Below are 22,331 nucleotides of genomic sequence, written 5' to 3' on the forward strand. Positions count from 1 at the left end.
TTGTCACTAACCGACTATTAGTTCCCTCTTTGTAAAGTATTTTAATTGCAGATTATCTCTGATCAAGTATAAGATGTATCGAAGTTATTAATTTCTTACACGGTATCCTGTACGCGTTTAGTTTGTTTTACATTGGATTTTTTTTCACGCTCCGTTAAATCGAACCTCGTAGTTATTTTTCAATCGAGTCCGAAGACTTAGCCGAGCGTGTCACATCCAGTAGACTGAATTCCATTAACACCGCTGCATTCAGACTCGATTCCAGATTAAATTGAGTTTGTTTTATAAGAAACGGGGTCGTGTACGCTAACATATAATCCGCAGGATAGTACCCGGATCAAATATTCTTTTTAGACACAGAACTGGTCCGAGGTACAAAGTAAATATGACGGATCACTTTTTCGAGGACTGTATTTACAAAATATTGGAATTTCAATGTCAAGGTAAAAAATATTCGTAAAAAAATAAATTGCATTCCATAAACCCAACCTGTTCAGATGAGATAACCTGTTATAATTCAGGTAAAATATACGTTCTGCAGATTTCAGGTGGAAAATTTATTTCACTTCTTTGCATAAAACTTTTCCATCATATAAATTTAAGGACGTCGAACATTTTTCTTGAAATCCTTTCCTCGAAGTTTCACAAAATTCAAACATATTTTCATCACACGAGACTTGTCTGATCCAGAATTACCCTGCGCTAAATCCACCCGGGTTTCAGAAATATTTCGATAACGATACGTAAACACGATTGTTATTTTCCTTGCAATGTCGATATTTTCGGAGGATATTTCTTATTCGCTCAGTCAAATTTTGGCCGGCGTATCTCCGTTCGTTTTCTTTGATATTTTGAACAAGCATTTAAACAGACAGTTTGCAGTTTGCAGTTTGTGTTCCCATTTGAAGCGGGTTCTTCTAACCGCTGATAACTTCTCATCGCGATCCGGTGAAGTTTGTACTTGTACTTCAGAGTTTTGTTCGGGATTCAACTGTCGAAATTATAGTCGGAGATCTTTCGCGCGGTGATCTAAATCATTGTACGACCATATTTCTCTGTTAATCTAACATATTGGCATATCGAATCCGTGATTTGTCGAGGGTCTACAATTGACGTTCGCTACTGTGATCTAAAATTTATGTCGTTTTGCGAACGATGTTGACAAAGCGATGCATTCGTAGTCCATTCGAAATGTATTTTATTCATTTTGTGTAACCAGGAAGTTGACACGAAAGGAGACCGTTCAAAAATTGATGAAACCGCGGTTTCTTGAACGACAGGCACTAAATTTAATGCCGTTGAACGTGAGCTAGGAACTGTTCGATAATGGAACCGCGAAAACTGTCGAAAGGAATCGAGGAAGACGGCAAACGACTTTTCAGTGAATCGTTGAAAAATAACCGTCTAAGTTTTTATTGCTTTTGGGGTTAATCTCGCTTCGAGAAATGGCTTGGGTGCTAACAGTTTTTCCATCTCCGAACTTCTGAACGTCCACGCAGCAAAGTAATTACAAATCGGTTTAATTTGTTGATTGTACTTAGAATGGGATTTGGCTATTTGGAGATTTAGGGATATTATTTCTGCTCTCCCCAATTCCAATTTCCGCAATTTCCACTTTCCCCAATTCCCAATTTTCCCAATTCCAATTTCTTAAATTTCCACTTTTCCTATTTCCCAATTTTCCCAATTCTAATTCCCCCAATTTCCACTTTCCCCAATTCCCAATTTTCCCGATTTCAATTTTCTCAATTCCCAATTTTCCCAATTTTAACTCCCCCAATTTCCACTTTCCCCAATTCCCAATTTTCCCAATTTCCACTTTCCCCAATTCTCAATTTTCCCAATTCCAATTACCCCAATTACCAATTATTCCAATTCTAATTCCCTCAATTCCTAATTTCCCCAATTTCCACTTTCCCCAATTCCCAATTTTCCCAATTCCCAATTCTCCCAATTCTAATTCCCCCAATTCCTAATTTCCCCAATTCCCAATTCTCCCAATTCCCAATTCTTCCAATTCCCAATTTTCCCAATTTCCACTTTCCCCAATTCCCAAATCCCTCAACTCCCAAATAACCAAATTCGAAGCTGTCACTCTCACGTCTGCGCACACGTAATCCTCTGATTGGTCCATGTTTCTCCTTAACCCCTTCCCGTACTTCGAGTCTCACTCGTAGCGCACTTACAGCTCAAAAGTGACCTTACTTAAATTTTGAATACTCAACTTGAAATTTAGGTCCAGCTATAAGTTACATTATCAAGGATCCCTGAATACAAAATAGTTACATTTTACTTTTCTTTGTTCGTTTTAATATTATAGCCCTGAACAGTTAGTCTTGACTGAAGCATATGATAAATAAATGTCACGTCAGGGGTTAATAATTCAAAAGCGAAGCTTCAAATCTCATTTTCGCAAGGGAAAATCTTATTCAGACACGTCAGCTGCCCTCATTTCTACCCGACCTACACTAATTGTGAGGAAACTTGTATAATTAAAACATTTTCTTCGGTTTGCTATATTACATTGCAAGATAAACAGGCGATCGTTCGAGCGAACGTCGCACGACGAGAGCAGTCCTTATCTGAAATCTTGATTTTCGAGATTTCAATTACGATCAAGTATATACCGGTACCTTTAATACGCCCAGTCAATTTGCGATCCGAACTTCCTCAACTTCCTTAGAAGCTTTCACGTAACGCCTACCCGTATGACGATACCAAGTTTTCGGGAAAGAAGCGAACGATAATGAAAATAATACTTTAACTACTCTTTCCTGCATGCTAAACTTTTCGGATATCTTCCCTTATCGAATTTCGACGATAATAACCGATAGATATCGAACTTCCTTATCGCATTTATTGCAGGAGGAATTTCTAACTTCATCGGCTACCAAAAACTCGATTCTCGATAAGATGAAATTTTACGGTTTCCAAATTCTGAGGTCACATTCTCAAGTCATGAGGTTATAAACTGCAAGTTGCCGAATTCTCATGAAACTTAATCAATTTCGAAATTCATATAAATCGGAAGTATCAGATTCCTATATCTTCAGATTCCTACATCCTTACCCTAATTGTGAGACATCCTATAGAACTGAATTATGCACCGGGCACATAACGTCGTTCGTCATCGTTCTTCATAAATTAGTCTCCAATAAAATAATTATAAAATGTATTTTACATCTCTTCCGACTCGTTAATTTTCTTTTACAACGCGCACGCTATAATTTCAACGAAACGAGAAAGTTTCTCGCGCGAACAGGAAACACCGGCGCCATCATAAAAGCGCAACTTCTATTCTTTATTCTCGTAAAATATAGCGTACGTTGTGCGAAGTTAAAAAGCTCCTAGATTTAGGAAGGAGGACACTCCGTATACCGATAAGTATATACATTATCCTGTATACTGACCGAGGAGCTAAGGATTATGGATGGACACTCTCGAAATTGACGCCACTGTACACGGAAACTCAATATATCGTTCGATCAGTGACCTGCCTTTCTGGCTTGCGTACTTCCTGTCCAGAGATATTCGAGATTAGCTCGAAATCGATCTTTCACGAACAAAAGACCGTTTCTCCTGCTACCAGGACTCCCCATGCCTTTTACACTTTTATGCGCCGCACATTTGTCGAAACTCGTGCACGAATCGTTTGCAGAAATCGCAGGAACAACAACAGATGCTGTTCAATTTTATCAGATAAATTGTAGCGGCGTGTATTTTCTTGATAATACGGTCACGTTTCGGTTGTTGGTTTTCGACTTAGTTTATAAAAATATTTGATCCGAAATTATTAAATTTGGAAAACGAACTTTAGGAAATTTCTGGTTTGGTAAATTGAAGTTTGAGAATTTGAGATTTGAAGAGTTGAAGCTTTAGAATTTTAGATACTTGAACATTCACTTTGCATACATCTAAAAATTTTCATACTTGAACATCCAAAAATTTTCATACTTGAATATCAAAAAATTTGCACATCAGAAGACACACATAAATTTTTGACTTTGAAAATGTCGTCTCTTAGCAGTTTGAAAATGGTATAGTCTGTTCCGCCGTTCATGACCGCAGTTGTATAGGTACTTATCTGTACTTGTTCCACTGTCTATCCCTCACTTGCAGCAACTAGAAAAGAGATTTCCGGGAGATGTACTGTTTTCTGAATTTATCTGAATGTCCCTCGCGCTCGTCCTTATCCCCATTTCCTGGTGTTCTTCAAAGAACGATCCTTTATCGTTTCACTTCGGAAAACCTTTCTAGCTACGATACTTCATCGATTGTATTTCCCAGAATATTTTTCATGAATCTATATGGGTATACAACAATCTAACTTTCCAACTTGCATGAATCGTCGTCTACTAGGAAAATGTATGATCAAAGTATGATTGTATACATATGTGAACATGTGTAATAAAAATATAATCTTTTAACCGTGATAATGATTATGATGATTGTGATGATGTTCGTGATGAAATTTATAATGATTATGATGACGATTATGATGGTGATTATTATGATGATTATGATGATGGTTGTGGCGATGATTATGATATTAATTATAATGATTGTGGTGATGATTGTGATAATTGTGATTGTCATTATAATGATTATGATCATGATGATTGTGATAATGAACATAATAATTAAAAACGAATATATACAATAAAAATATAATCGTATATTTAACCTTGTATCACTCAAATTCTTCTAGTCATATAACCCCGAGTGTTGTTTAAAATAGAGAACGTTGGGTTCTCCAGTTTGAATAACGTCCACTGCAAACGTTCGCTCGGTTTAATTACGCGATCCTTGCTTCGAAAGCGTGCATAGAGTTCACAAATTTTTAATCTTCTCCCGTAAAATAAAATCTCGCGGCCAGACCGTTAAATTCATTCCGGATCGAATGAATTTGTTTCCGTGAAGCTTTACTCTGTTTCTGTTGAATTGAACAACGAAGGATTGAAAGAATATCGGGAAACGGAGTCTTGCGAGGATTGTTTAATTTTCAGAGCCCTATCTCATTAGGGTCATCCTTTTCGGTGTTCGGTTTAATTAATTCGTGTCGGCCGAAGATTCGTAGCGAAAGATTAAATCAACCCTTCACTTTTGTAACATTGCTTTCTAATGTGATGCTCTTGTGGATGAGTTACACTTGGTTGATTAATTTATGGTTAAGTTTATGTATTTGGGAATTAGAGAAGGGGGATTGGGTACTGTGTGGGGGTTATTGGTGATGGACACTTGGTATTTTTATTATTAATTAAAATTGTAAATTTATAGATTTTCAAGGTTTCAAACTTTCACCTTTTTAACTCTATGACTTTATAGATCTTAAGATTTTTAAATTTGCAAATTTACAAATTTACACATTTACAAATTTACAACTTTGCAAACTTCCAAATCTTTAAATCTACAAATCTACATATTTACAAGTTTACAAACTTCCAAATCTTTAAACCTACAACTTTACAAATCTTTAAATCTACAAGTTCAGATAATTGCAGGTTTTCCAACTACCTCATTTCCACACATAAAAATTTATAACTTCAAAAATTATAATCACCTTATATTATTTAATTTCTCCTTTAATACCGTAACAATTATATAACAGAGAAGTTTGAATTAAAAAATAAAATTATTAATCTACCACCTATCACCTATCTAATGTTGTGACAGTGAACGTGTTAACGCTCTCATAAAGGTACTATAAAATTCTTTCTCCACCTTTTTTCGTTTCGAAGATCACCTATTATCGCGAGAAACTCGCTGGCGTAAGCGTTACTCCTTTTATTGCCTGGCTACAGATTGAGTAGCACTACTAGCATCAAGTAGAGTCATTCTTCTGAGATCAGACTTGAGCGTAAAGAAATCTGGTTCGATCCTTTAGTTCTAACCTTGCGTTATTTACTAATTTTATAAACTCGTGCAGATTTTTTTACTCTTATGTACCTTTAAAAATAAACTCATTAACCGCACAGCGAAAGTAAGGTCCATAAAGGAGATAGATTATTAAAAACATTAAATACTTTTATACACATTTTAGTCCACTTTATATTATCAGTATAATTCTAGTGGTATTTTCAATATATTCCACCGGGTTCATTTTTTAAATATTTAAAATTTAATCAAATTCTCATTGTCGATCGATGATGAATGAACGTACTAACGCGTTTAATATTTCAATGAAAACATCTGCTGTACAAATAGTCATTCAGAATATGATCGCTTTTTAATTTTCAATCTGAACTTGCTACTTGATACTTCATATGTAATACACGTGTTTAATATAATATTACTAATAATTTAAATTCATTTTCTCAGTGAATGTACAGTTAATACGAGTCTATGTAAAAAAGATGTTATACGATTATTTAATTATATTATATATCACTTCCTATGGATGTTAATTTGTTACATCTGTTGATTCGCAGAATATCAATCTTGAAGTTTAGGTAGTATAATCTGGTGCATGCATAATGATTTGTTGATGCCAAAGTTTCCCTAACGGTGTGAAAGTGTTAATATCCCTTTAATGCATCTTCCATCACTATTAACCAGTGTTTGGAACTGCTGAGTGGAAAACAGAATATTCAGCGGTGATATTTCGATACATCATCTCTTCTTTCCTTACACTTTTAATAACCGTCATAGTTCCGGTGTCGGAAACTTGCCTGTCTCTATTAACATCGCGTGATTATTATCGTTTCGAATTATCTCGGAACAACAATACTGTTGTAAGATGTTCGCTTATATAATGTGTAACGGTATCACTTCATAAACTTTTGAATGTGATTAATTAGTGGCACGCGAGCTGAGGTGTTGATGAAGTACTGCATAAGACTGATTAACATACTTTATCATTTCCTGCTTCGAATTGTAATTTGTCTGTGAAATGATCGTTAAGAAAGTTTGGTAACAGGTTGTCGGTAATTTATACAAAAATTTTAGTATCAGATATTCAAATATTCAAATTTATAGTTTCACACTTTCAAGTTTTTCAACTGTGGAACATAGTTATTTTAAAATTTAAAAATTTAGAAATTTACAAACTTTCTTACTTGCAGATTGAAAAGTTTCAAATTTTGCATTTTTGTGCAATCTTAAAAATTTTCTAGTTATGAGACTTATAAAATTTGCTTCTATTTGCTCAGTACTGGATCATAAAAATTTCTTTCTACAAGATTTTGCTAATCACTAGTTATCAATTACTATGAAAGTAGTTACGAAAGTGACCAAGTCTTAATACCAAATCTCAAGCATCCTTCCATTATTACCACGTTCGTCAAGCTGTTGCCAACTTGAGAGTCGAGTTTTGACTCTGTTTAGCCCGCAGGTCCGTGTAACGAGAAATAGATTTACGGCCACGTCTTACTAACTTGATACTATGATTTAATAGTACATTAATCCAGGTACTTTAAAACAAACGCGCGTAATGAATATAGTGGCATAAAAATAATGGCCTATTCGAAGATGAACAGTCGTTAGTGGTTTCTCTCTTTTATTCCAAAATTACCGGGCCTTTCAGTAAATAGCCTCTTTTTTCCGACGTAAAGCCTCGCTAAAATCATTCACGAAAAATTACGACTGCTCGAACATTTCCTACCTTCCTAAAAGAGGAATTTGCGAAACTAAACTGGCACGTAGATGGCCAGCAATTCTTTGAATCGCTGCTCGTACACACGCGTACATTTGCGCGAATGCTACGGCAAAATAAATTTACTTCGTTTCACGTTTTAATTTTCCACTTCGATAATTTATTTTTGCTATCATGGAATGCAGTTTGAGCTTGGATTTTCTGGGAAATGGGGACGAAGGTGATCACATTTTGCGTTAGACACGTAAAATGTCTCGTACATATCGTCGCAGACATTTTCAGAATTATGTTTAAATTTTTACTTTTTCAAATTTCTTCATTTTTAATTTTTGAGAATTAAGTTCTTTGTAATTTGTGCATTGGAATATTTACAAGTTTTCAAGTTTGCAAATTTTTCAGTTTTTCAATTATTCAATTCTTCAGTTTTTCAATTTTTCCATTTTTCAATTATTCAATTCTTCAGTTTTTCAATTTTTCCATTTTTCAATTATTCAGTTTTTCAGTTTTTCAATTTTTCAATTAGTTAATTCTTCAGTTTTTCCATTTTTCAATTTTTCAGTTTTTCAGTTTTTTAATTTTTCAATTAGTTGATTCTTCAGTTTTTCAATTCTTCAGTTTTTCCATTTTTCAATTTTTCAATTTTTCTATTCTTCAAATTTTTAGTTTTTCAATTCGTTAATTTTTCAATTTTTCGAGTTTTCCATTTTCTCATTTTTCAATACTTCAATCTTTCAAGTTTCAAACTCCCATGTTTCTAATTCTTCATCTTTCCAAATTACTAAATTCCCAAATCTCCAAAGAACAATATCAAAATCGATTGCATAATAGTTTACAACCGCATGATTACACTATCGCATTATTGTAACAAAGATATGACTAGGCATTATTGTATTACTCGGTTCCCTTTAACATAAAAACGATACAACTATGAACCGTTTACATGTAAATTGGAGGGCTAGTAAATCGAGCGGTTCGCCAATCGTTGACTCATACCACTGAACTCGCAACACGCTGCAGAGATTGACCCACTAGTGAACTGTACCTATCAACCATAGACCAATTCTGTTACCGTAATTATCCACCGTGTAATCGAGACTGGGCATCATGCTGATCACCGGAGAAAGATTGCTTTACTGATCCAAATTCCATTCTGAAAACAACAAATTTCCGAGTCTGCCAATCTTTCGCTGTCAATTTACATTTTCAACTATGTCAATTCATTTCTGATGCGTTCCAATTAACTTGATAAATGTTTTATAGAAAAGTAGCGATACAATGTGTGTTCCTAATGAGAATTAAGAATTAAGCAGTAAAATATAAGTATTTCCCAGAGAATAGACTTACAAAAGATATGGCTTCGAGATGAAGAAAACAAGTTGTACAAAAGCGTTGAAGAGAAGTGAGAAGAAACAGGCAGTTAAACGGTTAGGGACACGGTAAAGAGTAAATTAAAGAAAGTAAGGGATTAAGGGCGTTTGTAGGTAGGATAAGCCGGATACGTTAAGAGGGTTTAAATGTAATACGTGTAAATAAAGGTGTGTTCATGTGAGAGTACAAGTTGAGTGAAAGTTAAGAGGTAATGTAAACCAAGTCATTCCTTAGCCTTTGATGCTCCTAATGTTAATAAACCAACTCGCTGACTAACTAACTGTATCATAGTTAACGTATTCGTATTTATTCGCATGCACGCCCATGTTTACGCCAAATAAGTACTCATCGACTTACACGTGTACCAGCATATATATTTAAAAAGAAACTTGCATATGAGAACGTGTAAGGAACCGTATCATAAAATATGTATACATATGTACACTTAATAGGTAAGTCTATGAAATGTCACTCGAATCTACATGAAATATGTATATTGATAAATGTACACGTACATAGGTAAATACTCGCATGTAGAATATGTATACTCCTAAGATTATCATACTAATGTCTACGTAATATATGTATACTGATAGATTTGCATATGCACAAACACTTGGAAAATTATTTTGATACATACCTACATATGTTAATACCTGGAAGATTATACAAATATATTAATATGTATACACGTTTAGACACATTAGGAATATTGTAGAAAACACCATGTTTCCCCATGCAACCACAAAACGGGACAGACTGGTATACACGCGTAAACATGTCAAATTACATGGGGAACCACACCACAAAACGCACACATGTGTGAACACATAGCCAAACACACTGAGTCTATACACTATCGTGTGGAACACCTGAGTTGTCGACTCGATGATTACTAGATATAGATGTGTTTGCAGAGACAGTACGATGTCTGGCTAATTTTGACCCGAACGGTAAAGATGACGAGAATCTTGTTCTTATGCGAATCGTTTCACTATTTTGGTAATTCAATGTTCTATTTCCTGTTACACTATTTTTTTTCTAATTTATTTTTTCATGATTTTACTCTTTTATTTTACTCCTTTTCTACTCTACAATTTTCCCATTTTATCATTCTAACCTCTTCTAAAAGGATCGTATAATTTTTCCATTCCACAGTAGTAAGGTCATGAGTACTTTTTGTTTCCGTCGATTTTATAGAGAGAAGATTGGTTCGACGTTACATCAATTTTGTCTAACGAATGCAAACATCGTTTAACGGTCGGTGTAAATTCGTGACTCGTTCGTTAGCGAGAATGCCGGCTGTTGGCCATTCTCGGCTTTGAAGGAAGCACCGGCGCGACGAACGGGACGGCAGATCTACGAATAAAAGATCGTAGAATACGAAAGTGGAGCGGTAGTTTCCGTCTTTTGCTTTTTCCATGAAATCTTTCCACGAAATCGCGCATTCTATCTTAGGAACGTTTCGTCTTTTCGGAGGAAAATGTCTTCCTTTGAGCTTCGTTTTTATGAGTGCTCTTTCACATTTTTCCAGCGAACTCATTGTTGCCAAGTTGACTTCGCGTCAAGAGACGAACTAAGAACGTCCGAAAATTGTTCAACGCCGGTTAAAACGATAAAAGGATAGAGACGGGCATTTCAGCGATTGAATTTTACGAAACATTTCGTTTCGCGTACTATCGGCTGGGCCTTTAAATCATTCCCACGCGAAAGACCTACAAAATTTCAATTAAATATTGAAGTAATTGCAAAGTACTCGAACGACAAAAGCCATATTCGTCGTTTATTACAAACAAAAGAACGTAACCCGTTCATAAAGCCGCCGAGAGATTTCAGATTCCACAGTAACGAGGCCATGGAAGAAAGATCAACAGAAACGCGATCAATAAAAGGCTTGGAGAACGCATAAAAGAATTGAAAAACCCATCTTCGTTTTATTTTACAGAGAAAGTATTCCGTCCGAAATATTATACAGCGTAACGAACATTCATTTATTATTAATACTAGTCTCCCTATCACTATTTTACATTTTTAAACTACCAATGTAACAATATTTGCTAATATATAAAGATTGTTGCTTAGTTGACAAGAATGGAGTATTTATACATTACTGAAAACACTCATTGCAGTACTTATTGAAATTAAAAAGACTTGGAAATTTGCAAATTTGTCAGTTTATTAAGCTTAGAAACATTTTGTAGTATGAAATTTTATGGATATACAGATTGCTTCAAAATTTGGAAACAGGGTTTGATCAGAGACTTGGAAGTCGAGGTAGACTAGGTATTTTAATAATTTACAAATTCCTGAGTTTGAAAATTAAAAAATTTGTAGTTCCATCTACGAATATCTCAATTCGAGACTTTATGAATGTACACGTGAAAAGAATATTGAAAACCCCATATCTCATCCGTGGCAGCAGTACCGTCAACATCGATGTTGACAACATACGCCCGCCCCGAAATATTGACAATATAAATTGATCGGCTAACATTTGCAACAGCAGGAAAAAAGGTGTATTCGAAAGAAGGTTCCTATCGTAGCAACCTTTCCCTTGTTCTGGAAAAAGATGAGCCTGATAGCAGCGAAAACAGCAATAGAAAAAGAAAAGGAAGGCGGAACAGGTGAAGGGGTTAAAGTATCAGCAAGCGAGTACGTTAAAACTATCCAGTAGACTTTGGCGGTCCGTGTGCTCCGGCGGCGGAGGCTGCGCGGAAAAATCGATAAGCAACGCGAGGCGACGGCGTCGTCGTCGTCGTCGACGGTGGCGTCGGTGGCGGCGGCCACGATAGCTCCGGTGGTGGCGGCAGTGGTGGTGGCGATGGAGGTGGTGGCGGTGGCTAGTAGCGCGATAAAGTCCGATGGTGCAGTCAACGTTGGGACCGGCAGCCCAAAAGACACACGCGGACGATACGCGTTCTCCACCTCCCCCTTCGAGCACCCTCTTTTCAACGCCTCTCGAGTCCTACTACGACCCTGAGGAAACGTGTGTCGAATCCGTTACCGGGTCCCGGTGGAACCCGTGCCGCTCGTTAACCGAACGTTATAGTGGGTGTGTGATGAAAATGCACGATGCTGGTGACGCGACATGACGTCTGCTCGATTCTCTTCGTCTGCGTCGATCCTCCTCGGCGTGTCGCGTACGGGTCGCGTGTGAACCGACGATGTTGTGACGCGTGACACGGCTCCGGGACTCCGACTCCTCCTCGCCGAGCATGGGATGATAAACGCTCGAACGAACGGTAAACCAGACACCTTTTGCCCGGTTTTCGTTCTGGAAACAAGAGTCAGAGGGACTCTTCCGGCTTTGTAGCCGAGGTTCTCGCGGAAACGTGAAGCTACGCGCCTTTTACAGGACAATGACCCCGTGCACCTTGCTTCCTTCCGTGTCTGTCCGACTCGTTTGCCGGCTTAACCTTTTCAGCCTTTTTTCTTGCCCCGTCTGCCGCGAACAATAGACTCTTCTTGCTCGTTTGGTCAACGTTGCTCTATTAGCTGCTTCGTAAAAGTTGTCGCGTTTTTGCTGGCCGAGGGTCTCGACGTTCAATCATACCGCGACGTTTAACGAGGGTTTCGCGATACTTGGCTGTGACACCGCACACAACGCTAACGCGGAATAGTAAAGTCATTAGTAGCGTTCCAACTAGACCGAACGCGGTTTTTGCGGTACTTCAATTTCGGTCCGTGTTTGTACAACGTTATTTATAGTTTGCCGTTTGTCGAAGCACCGTTTGTCGCGTTTAAACTAAATCTTCCGTTTTAAACGGACACGGTGTTACGCGTTTGCGGGTGTTGCCGTTGAAATTGGATCACGTTCCTTTTTTTGTCTCTATTCCTGACACCGTTCTTCTTTGCTTTGTAGCATTTATGATGCGGCATACAGCCGACAAACAGAGGATACGCTGTTTGTGTTCTTTCAAAGATGCTCCCGTAATTTTTCTTTCTGATTTCATTCCGCTGTCGAGTTAGGACGAAAACACAGGAATTTCGTTAGAAAATAACAAATTATACCTGCTTACCTAAATTATTAAATATGCGGACAACTATGCACACCAGGGTGCGATGTAGGCTTTTCTTAATTAAGACGAAGCGTAGGAGTGTCTGGGTTAGGCTGTGAACTCTGCGGATCCAGGTTTTCGATAAGAATAGTTTTTCTTCAGGTGTTCTTCTAACTTTTTACTTTCATATTTTTGTGTTAGTAATTTGTATCAGATATTTTAATTATAGACTCGAGACATTATTTTATTGCTTTAGTATGGTGTTTGATATTAGAGGTCAGTCACGTGTCTTATACACATTCTATCACCACTCGCCTACAGTTTCCTTTAAACAAACATTTACCTTCCACTTTTTCAACAAGCTTTATACTAAAAGTCCCGGAAATAATTTAAATTATCCAAAATGTTTCCCAACGAAATACGAGTACAAAAGAAGAGTACAAAAGATACGAGCGGTACGATACGTAAAGTACGAATTGAATCAATAACGATCGAGAAATGTACAAATGTCCCGATACGAAATATTGTGAGGAATATTCGATGAACAGGCTCCGAAAATATCGGTGACGGCCCTGAACGAAATCGGGACAACAGTTTGTTCGGTATTGTACCTCGTTTTTTAGATGAACATCGGTAATCAGTGTTTGCGGCTTACTACAATGCATTCCGGCATGCGTAACACTGAAATATTCTCTTCCATGTTCTCCCCTACTTCCATCATTCTTTTACTCTGTGTCACTTCTCTGCCTCGAGAGCAATCCTCTACTCTCGTCAAGCCTACTCCACCGTATCCCTGTATACAGCGTATTGTAAGAATGAAAGGTTAAAGACATTACGAGCCGTAAGTTCCATACAATTATTATTTTTTCCTCCCTCGACTAATTTACCTAACTTGCGCGCTGTTTGTGAAAGTTACGTTTATGTTTCCATTATTGTTCGTAATGTTCTGTTTGTGGGAGTATGTCGGATACTTAACTCTTTAGGTTCTGGTGTAGTGACATTTGAGGAATCTTTGAATTACTATAATTGACAAGTGGAGTATGACATAAATGATTATTCGGATTCAATTTTAAATTTGATGATTTATTTAAAATTTAAGATTATGAGGACCAAAATAATAAGGGTCAGTTTTGAATTAGATGATTTATGCAAGTTTTGAGTGAATGTTACAAGTGCAAGTTGTTCAAAATCAAAGTTCAATTTAACAAATGACACAAATCTTGAATTACCGTATAATCTTGAGGTAAAATATAGATAATTGTGTACAGTCAACTTTGAATTTGATAAATACCTAAATCTTATGTGAAAAAAACACAAATAGCAGAATAAAATGAATTTAAAGCTCGACAAATGACAAAAAACCCTCAGTTGACCTAACGTAAATAATTCAACAAAATCAATTTAAAATTTGTCGAATAATCAAGGATTTGAGGTAAAGCATGAAATGTAAATAATTCTACGAAATCAATTTCGAATTCAACGCACAAAGCTTTGAGTTAACGTTTGATATGCAAATAATCGTAGAAAATCAATTTCGAGTTTGATAAATTATGAAGGTTCTGCATAAGAGTATGAAATCCAAGTAATCGTATAAATTGAATTTTGAACTCGACCGTCTAAAGGATTATTCAAATCCCGCAGTGACATTTGAAATCCAAATAATTACACGTATGACATGCGAGATGGGAATGGTAAAGTCACAAACGCGCTGGGGATGTTCGAAATTCCTGGAAAGCTGGTAAGTCGCCAGTAAAAAGCGAATTAAGATTCGTGTGCTAATTACTATTGGTCCATCGAGTCAATTAACTGATCAAAGTGGTGTCTCGGCATACCGAATGTCGACCTTTCACGACCGACTCAAAGGGAATAATTTGCGGGAACAATTACAGGAGAATCATCGAATTTGAAAGACAGTGTCTGCGAATATCACGGTAATTGTGTACGAAACACCATTAAATCGCTCCAAATAATTTCCTACCGTTCTTAAAAAAAATAGGGGAGATCACTTTGAATGTTTTACAATTTTTATCTAATAACAAAGCTAATATCAATGTAAACTAGCAAACAACTTGTAACAGTAAATAGCTTGTAAAGTCGCAAATTAGAAAACTTAAAAATGTATAGATAGAGTGATTTGTTAATTTGAAATTTTTGAGTATACCAATTAAAAAATTTATCAAGATTGATCATATCAAATACGAATAACCATATCTCATATCTCTGAATAAGATTTTAATTACTGAAAAATTAACTCAGAAATTTTCATCAAATTCTACATAGATTTTACACAATTCTCTATCGTGTTTCGATTTGACAATCCTTTGACAAATCGTCAGCTTTGCTTCGTTTTTCATTTTCTGTCAAGAGAGGTGAATTTTTTTGATAAAGTATAACCATCCTTCATACACTTTCATCTTTACAAAGGTTATCCCTTCCGGTTACGAATAAATTGTGAACCTCTGAAATTCGTAGTACATCCTTCCTTTTGAACAGCATCCGATTGGTCAGAATGTTTCGAATAGTTTGTAGTTACACCGTGATTCGGGGCTTGTTATAATCTCGAAAATAATAATCTCGTTGATCAGTTCGCGTTTGAAGGAGAATTTGTCGGATAGCTACTGAAAATGAATTTCGTTGGCGCGTTAAAGCGACGTCGAATGTTATTATACGTCGAGAGAACGCTCTCTGCATAAATTATGTCGCGATTGATGCGGTAGATCTGAAAATCGATCTTCCATGTTTCCGGGGATAATAAGCTTCCGAGACGATTTTATTCGAGTATCAATCTTTTTTCGGATTTAGATTTATCTTGATCGATTGTACTTTTAGTAACACTTAATCCATCTTTGAGGTATAATTTTGGAAATGGCTGGGTGAGAGTTACGTGGTAGGAGATTGTCAAATTTTCAGATCAGGTCTCCAAATTATTAAATTTCAATATTTAGAAGTTTTGATATAAATTCTCAAATTTTTCGATTACGGTATTTCTGAATGTTCAAATCTCGAAAGTGTCAAATCCTCAAATCCTTCAATTGCAATTTTTCAAAATTTCCAAATTCCAAAGCTCTCAGTTTTCCACATTCTAAAATTTTCAAACCCCTAAACCCCCAAATTCTCAAATGTTCACTCCTCCCAATTTCCACTTTCTCAAATTGCCAACTTCCAAAATTCTGAAATTCTCAAATCCTTGCACTCCCTAATTTTCACGCCTTTAAATTCCCAAATCCCCTAATTATCAAATTACCAAATCCCAAAATTGTCGAATCCCCAAATCCTCCAACTCCAACACCCCAAAATTTCCAAATCCCAAATCTCCAAATTCTCAAATTTCCACCTACCCAAATTTCCAAATGCCCCCTTTATACCTTCGATATTATCTCTTATTGATTGTTTATTATAAAAATTTCAATACTGCCCAATCTTCAACACAAAAATACCAGAGTTATAGTTTCTGTAGATTGAATAGCGAGTCCAGAAAAGAATTGCTCAAGCCCGTATATCGTGTTTTCCTTCGGAACCGAACAGTTCGATAACGAGACAATGGTGAAATTGAATAATACGAATTATGGGAGCGCGACAGTTCAAGAACAGAAAGTTTTTCGTGGATTTTCCACGGATCGATATCTTGTTATCGGAAAGCGCTAGTCAGCCGGATAAAATGATACCGCAGGTATCGAGATAAATTATAAAACAACGACCGGTATGATTTTCACGGGAACGAACGACGGTATGTTCCATTCTTTTGGTCGCTGTAAGAAGTTACGTTCGTCGTAAAGTCTTTCGCGCGTGTAAGCTCGGCCAACAACCTGCCAAATGGATGACTATTCCTTCGATATATTATTCTTTCTTTTTATACGATACCTACATTGATCATGATTTTACACCCATTTTTTAACATTACGTGCGCCCTTTGCTGGAACACGTTCCACACGATGAAATATACGGACAGATGTATAATTCACGCGTATCGAGCATCGATCTGTTCGAGTTTCTTACTTTGCTTCGATATTCCTTTGTTCATTCATTATAGATTTCTTGCTGGATGTTTCCTTTTGGTAATGTGGACGGTATTCAAATAATCTGGTAAGTGGAATTGCATTTTTTAGAAGTAGGGATCTGATTTATTTTGAATGAAGTTAGGGTATTTTATTCAAAATCGAGTGATGGGAGTTTGTTTAGAAAATTCGTTATTCAAGATTTAGATATTGAATTGACTGAAAAGGTTCAGGGTTGAAGAGTTCAAGTCCGAAGTTCAAGGGCAAAAAATGAACAATATTTTAAAGGTACAAAATTATAGAATGGGAACATTTAAAAAATTAAACGTTTCGATTTCCAAAAATTCTGAATTCCATAATTTCGATTTCCAAAATTCCGAATTCCAGAATTCCCAATTCCATAATTTCGATTTCCAAAATTCCGAATTCCAGAATTCCCAATTCCAACATTTGGAATTCCATTATTTCGATTTCCAAAAATTCCGAATTCCAGAATTCCCAATTCCAACATTCCCAATTCCAAAAATTCCAAATTCCAAAATTCCCAATTCCAACATCCCCAATTCCAAAATTTGGTATTCAAAAATTTCGAATTCCATAATTTAGATTTCCAAAATTCCGAATTCCAACATTTCCAATTCCAAAATTCCCAATTCCAAAATTCCGAAATCTAAAATTTGGAATTCCAATATTCCCAATTCCAAAATTTGGAATTCCAGAATTTCCAATTCCATAATTTCGATTTCTAAAATTCCCAATTCCAAAATTTGGAATTCCAGAATTCCCAATTTCATAATTTCGATTTTTAACATTCCGAAATCCAAAATTCGGAATTCCAAAATTTCCAATTCTAAAATTCCGAAATCCAAAATTTGGAATTCCAAAGTTTCCAATTCCAAAATTTCGATTCCCAAAAATTCGAATTCCAAAATTCCTAATGCCAAAATTCCCAATTCCAAAATCTTAAATCGCACATCCTAACTTCCAAATTTTCAAAATTCCAACTGCCAAAATCTCAAGTTCCAAAATCCAAAAATTCTCAAATACTAAAATTCCAAATTTCCAGTATTATAAATTGCAAACACCAAATCCCAATGATCCTGACCTCCGTACTCCAAAGTACCAAGTTTAAAGATTATCGAATTTCCATGGTAGTTACGGTTATGGTCGCAGAAATTGTCAGGTCGCAGGTGTAGGAAAACGTAAATGGAGCTAGCGATTTTTCACGAAGGTTGAAAGACGCCTGAGAAAAATAAGCTTGACGAGGTGGAAGAGCCTTGTCGGAAAATTCATTTCTACCTTTTTCTTTAACGTTCTCGCACGCTGCCTCTTTTCTCTCCCTCGCGAAATGTTCGACGTAGACAACCATTCTAATGAGCGAGATTTCAAAAATTCCGTTCTTGCTTCGAAGATTACGGAAACACGTCACTCCGGTATTTAAAGTTGGTTCCATCGAAAGGTTTCGAGCATGTGCACTCTGAACAAATCCTTCGTTCGCAGAGATTATAAGTCTTCGTACAATTTGAAACTCCGCTTCTCGGCAAGTGATTTCCGAAATCGATGAGGGATCAAGCGATTCTCAAGTGCATTTTCGAAATCGACGAGGTATCAGACGATTCTCGACTGCATTATTTTCGAAATCGATGAGGGATCAAGCGACTCTCAAGTGCGTTATTTTCGAAATCGAGGTATGAGACGATCGGCAACTGTCGTTTTAGGAATCGATGAGGATATTCGAGGAGGAAGATTCGACGGCGGAAGAACAGTGGACAGTGATATCAGCGAAAAAAGTATTTTCGAAACAGGAACAACGTTAAATCCGTGTAGCACAAGCGCTCGTGATCCCGTGGAAACGACCGAGTCCCCCACAGAGCAATAAAAAGCAGCTTTTCATTTTGCACTTTTTAGGGCGAGCATTCAAAGCGGGCAAAAGATTGTGCCGGACTAATCCGCGATTTTCTGTTTGATGCTAAAAGGGGAGCAACAATGAAAATCCCTGACAACGATGTGTTCGAATCGAGTCGCGAGAGCTCGTCGTTGAAGCGTGTTTTTGGGTAACGAGGCGTCGATCATGCTTCCGAAGCGATGAACTGAAATTTCCTCATCAACAGACTTTGCATCTCGAACGATGCGTTCGATGTTTCTCCATTAGCAATAAGAGTCAATATTAATTAACGTTGCGGTAATAAATCGTATGCCAGTGAACATTTGATCGTACGAACAAAGGGAGTACATGTTCTACGAAGAAAGATCATTTTCCGGCTTCGTGTGATCGATCCTACGGGTCGTTGTTCGGTGACGAGTTTAAAGTGACGCATTTCGAAATGATTATCGATCCAGCTGCTTTTGTACAAACAGGTGTATTCGCGGGAAGATCGAGTAAGAAATCGTGTTCGAAATGTGCATCGCGAGAGGTGACACGATTTTCCGCGACATGTTTCCAGCACGTGCACGGTTTCAGCCGAGGATCACGATAATCAGAGAGGAAACACGAATGGAAGGCTCTTCCCTGAATTACCGTTGAACATTGTTTTTGTTTCTGATGGAATCACGTGGAGCGGAAATTTTTACAACAGAACACGAGAAGTCTCGAGAAATGGACAATATTGGAACTTGGACTCGAAGAATATGGGACGAGCATGAAACGTGTCAGGTGAGACATTGAATGTTGTAAAAGGGAAACGTTTCTAGCTTTTCAAATTTCTGAATTTCTAGACTTCTAGATTTGGAACTATCTCTAAATCCTTAGATCTTTGTTAAGTTAGATTCTTAGATCCTCAAATCACTATTTCGCAAGATCGCTATAAATCCAGATCTTACCCTGGTACCTATAACCCATATATCCTCAAATCTGTGTACTTCAAATGCCTATGCTCGAAATTCTTGTAACCCGCGTCTCCATTATCCCAGATCCTTATAACCCCAGATTCCTACAACCTCCCTGTAATTCTAAATGCCTGTATTGCCACATTCCTACATCTCGAGATGATATCCTCCATATAACCCCAAATCTATAGACCCACATATCCCGAAATCCACATTAGTTTCTATATCTCTACATCTTTACAACCCCAGATCTATCCACGTATCTCCAGCACATCCCCAGATACCGATATCAGTATCGATAAATAACAACCTCTTAAATGTACTCGTACACGAAAGCGCATCGCCATACACTTTTATCGCAACGAAAACGATAAGTGCAAACCGTGATTCATCGAAGCGAATTACTCTCGAGCGTTTGTTGTTGGTGGTAAACATAAATTGTGATGTTAAACAGTTGGTTGGATTAAAACAAAAAAATAACAGGAGAAAAATAAAAGACTTTGGCTCAAGGCAATTTTCTTCTAGTAAAAAAGGAACGATGAACCGCCTTGACCCCGTTCTACTTTTTTTTTATAACACATTGCACACGTTGCACAACTTCTTTTGCTAGACATAGTCACCTAGGAAAGACGAATCCCCCACCTTCGTTTCTTCTTTGCTCGTTCTTTGCCAAAAGCCTTGTCGACCTCTCGAGGGCGACGACCCGGTTATCTATTAACCGACGGATTTATTCCTCTTTCCATGCTTTCCTTATAGTCTCGGATAATCAGACTCCTAAAAATTGTATTTCTCCTTCTTTCTTGCCATTTCAATAAATTCCTTTTCCTTGCTTTTCGTGCTTAGTCTGTTTCGTGATATTACGAATTATAAATTAAAGACAGGGCACAGTTCATAGATATTGTAGAAATATTCATAAGATATATTGTTATAACTATTGTCGGAAATAATTAACTTTAAAATACAATTTTAAGGATAGTTTTAAGGACATAACATATAAGGTTAGTTTGTGTTACATTTAATCGTTTCAATTTATTGATTATACTGGTTATAATTTATTGGCTAGTAACTTGTGGCAGTAACGTGAGGCGTGATAGTATGAATTATTGTTTAGGTAAACTGCAATAATTATCAGAAATATTAAACCTTGATATATTACCTTAAGTAAGGTTATGTTAGTCTGTGTTACGTTTTGTCATTTAAATTTAGTACTTAAGTATGTATTTATTTTTTCATAGTTATCTATCATTCAGGTTGGGTTTTATCATATTAATGTCATATGTATTTACTTCATATCTATTGGTGTTAGTTTAGTTACCTAACTTAACCTCATATTAGGTTAGTTCTTAGATGAAGTTAGGTTAGGTTTTATCATACAACTTTGATCAAATCCTAATCACTTTCATTTGTACTTTCATATAAAATCATTATCAGTTAATTTCATACAAACGCTACAGAAAACTCGTAAAAATTATTGATTTAATAATTACCACATGTAGGAATAAAATAAATTGCATCTGTTTTGTATACTATTTCACCCAAAGTTTCTCGAGATTGTAAAATATAAAATATCGTTAATTAGTAAAAAATTGACAGTAATGACGCAACGCAATTGCGTAGGGAGTACTTTGCTAAACGGTTGAACTACGATAACGGCTAATAAACTTAATAACCATGCGGCTAGCGGCGGTAATTATAAAAGGAAGAACATGCTGGCCAGCGGAATAAAGCGGGTAAAACGTGGAACAGAACAAATATCGTGCACTTAAACGATTTATTTCGGTCAATTGTTAATTTCGGTCAAATACTGTTTCACCGTTGTCCTTTACTTATTGCCACCGAATTAGCGCGCGAGTTTTTATTAACGAACTTCGAACTTTTATCGCGAATACCGTCAACCCAGATAGCAAATATTATCCCGATATTTATTCGCGGACCAACGATTTATCGAGAATTTTCGTTGTTGCATGCGCGAATTTTAGTTGTTTCGTTATCAGTTTATGTTAATCGTTTTACCAACGATTTCGGAGTTCGACCAAACCTAATTTGCGAATGGACAATTCTTTTTTGATTTTAATGTTTCATTGGGAGATGGGAATTTATGTAGATTTAAATATTTTTGACAGGTTTTACGTTTTGGGATTTGTAATTTTTGAAGTTTGCGTATTGGAGAATTTCTGAATTTTTAAATTTCTGGATTTTTAGATTTGTGGATTTTTAGACATCTGTATTTTTAGATTTCTGGATTTTTAGACTTCTGAGTTTTTAGATTTCTGAATTTTTAGATTTCGGGGTTTTTAGATTTCTGGATTTTTAGACTTTTGAATTTTTAAATTTCTGGATTTTTGGAGTTCTGGATTTTTGGAGTTCTGGATTTTTAGATTTCTGGATTTTTAGATTTCGGGGTTTTTAGATTTCTAGATTTCTAGATTTCTAGATTGCTAGTTTGCTTGATTTCTAAATTTCTAGATTTTCAGGTTTCTAGATTTCTAGATTTCTAGACCCCAGCATTCGTAGATTTTTAGGGTTCCAGATTTCTAAATTTTTATATTTCTC

General features: G+C 36.3%; 1 protein-coding gene across 4 annotated transcripts in view; it reads left to right on the forward strand.

Moving 5' to 3' along the window:
* RhoGEF3 (Rho guanine nucleotide exchange factor 3) overlaps positions 1 to 22,331 on the forward strand; it is a 207,778-nt gene that overhangs the window by 23,179 nt on the left and 162,268 nt on the right. Inside the window, exon 2 of one of the 4 annotated variants that reach the window (XM_012297719.2) lies at positions 19,311 to 19,605. The exons of the other annotated variants lie outside the window; for them this stretch is intronic. The gene's annotated coding sequence lies outside the window, so the exon portion shown is untranslated. The remainder of the gene's footprint in view (positions 1 to 19,310; positions 19,606 to 22,331) is intronic. 4 annotated transcript variants of the gene reach the window in all.

Source organism: Megachile rotundata, chromosome 1 (assembly GCF_050947335.1).
Source record: "Megachile rotundata isolate GNS110a chromosome 1, iyMegRotu1, whole genome shotgun sequence".
Classification (NCBI taxonomy): domain Eukaryota; kingdom Metazoa; phylum Arthropoda; class Insecta; order Hymenoptera; family Megachilidae; genus Megachile; species Megachile rotundata.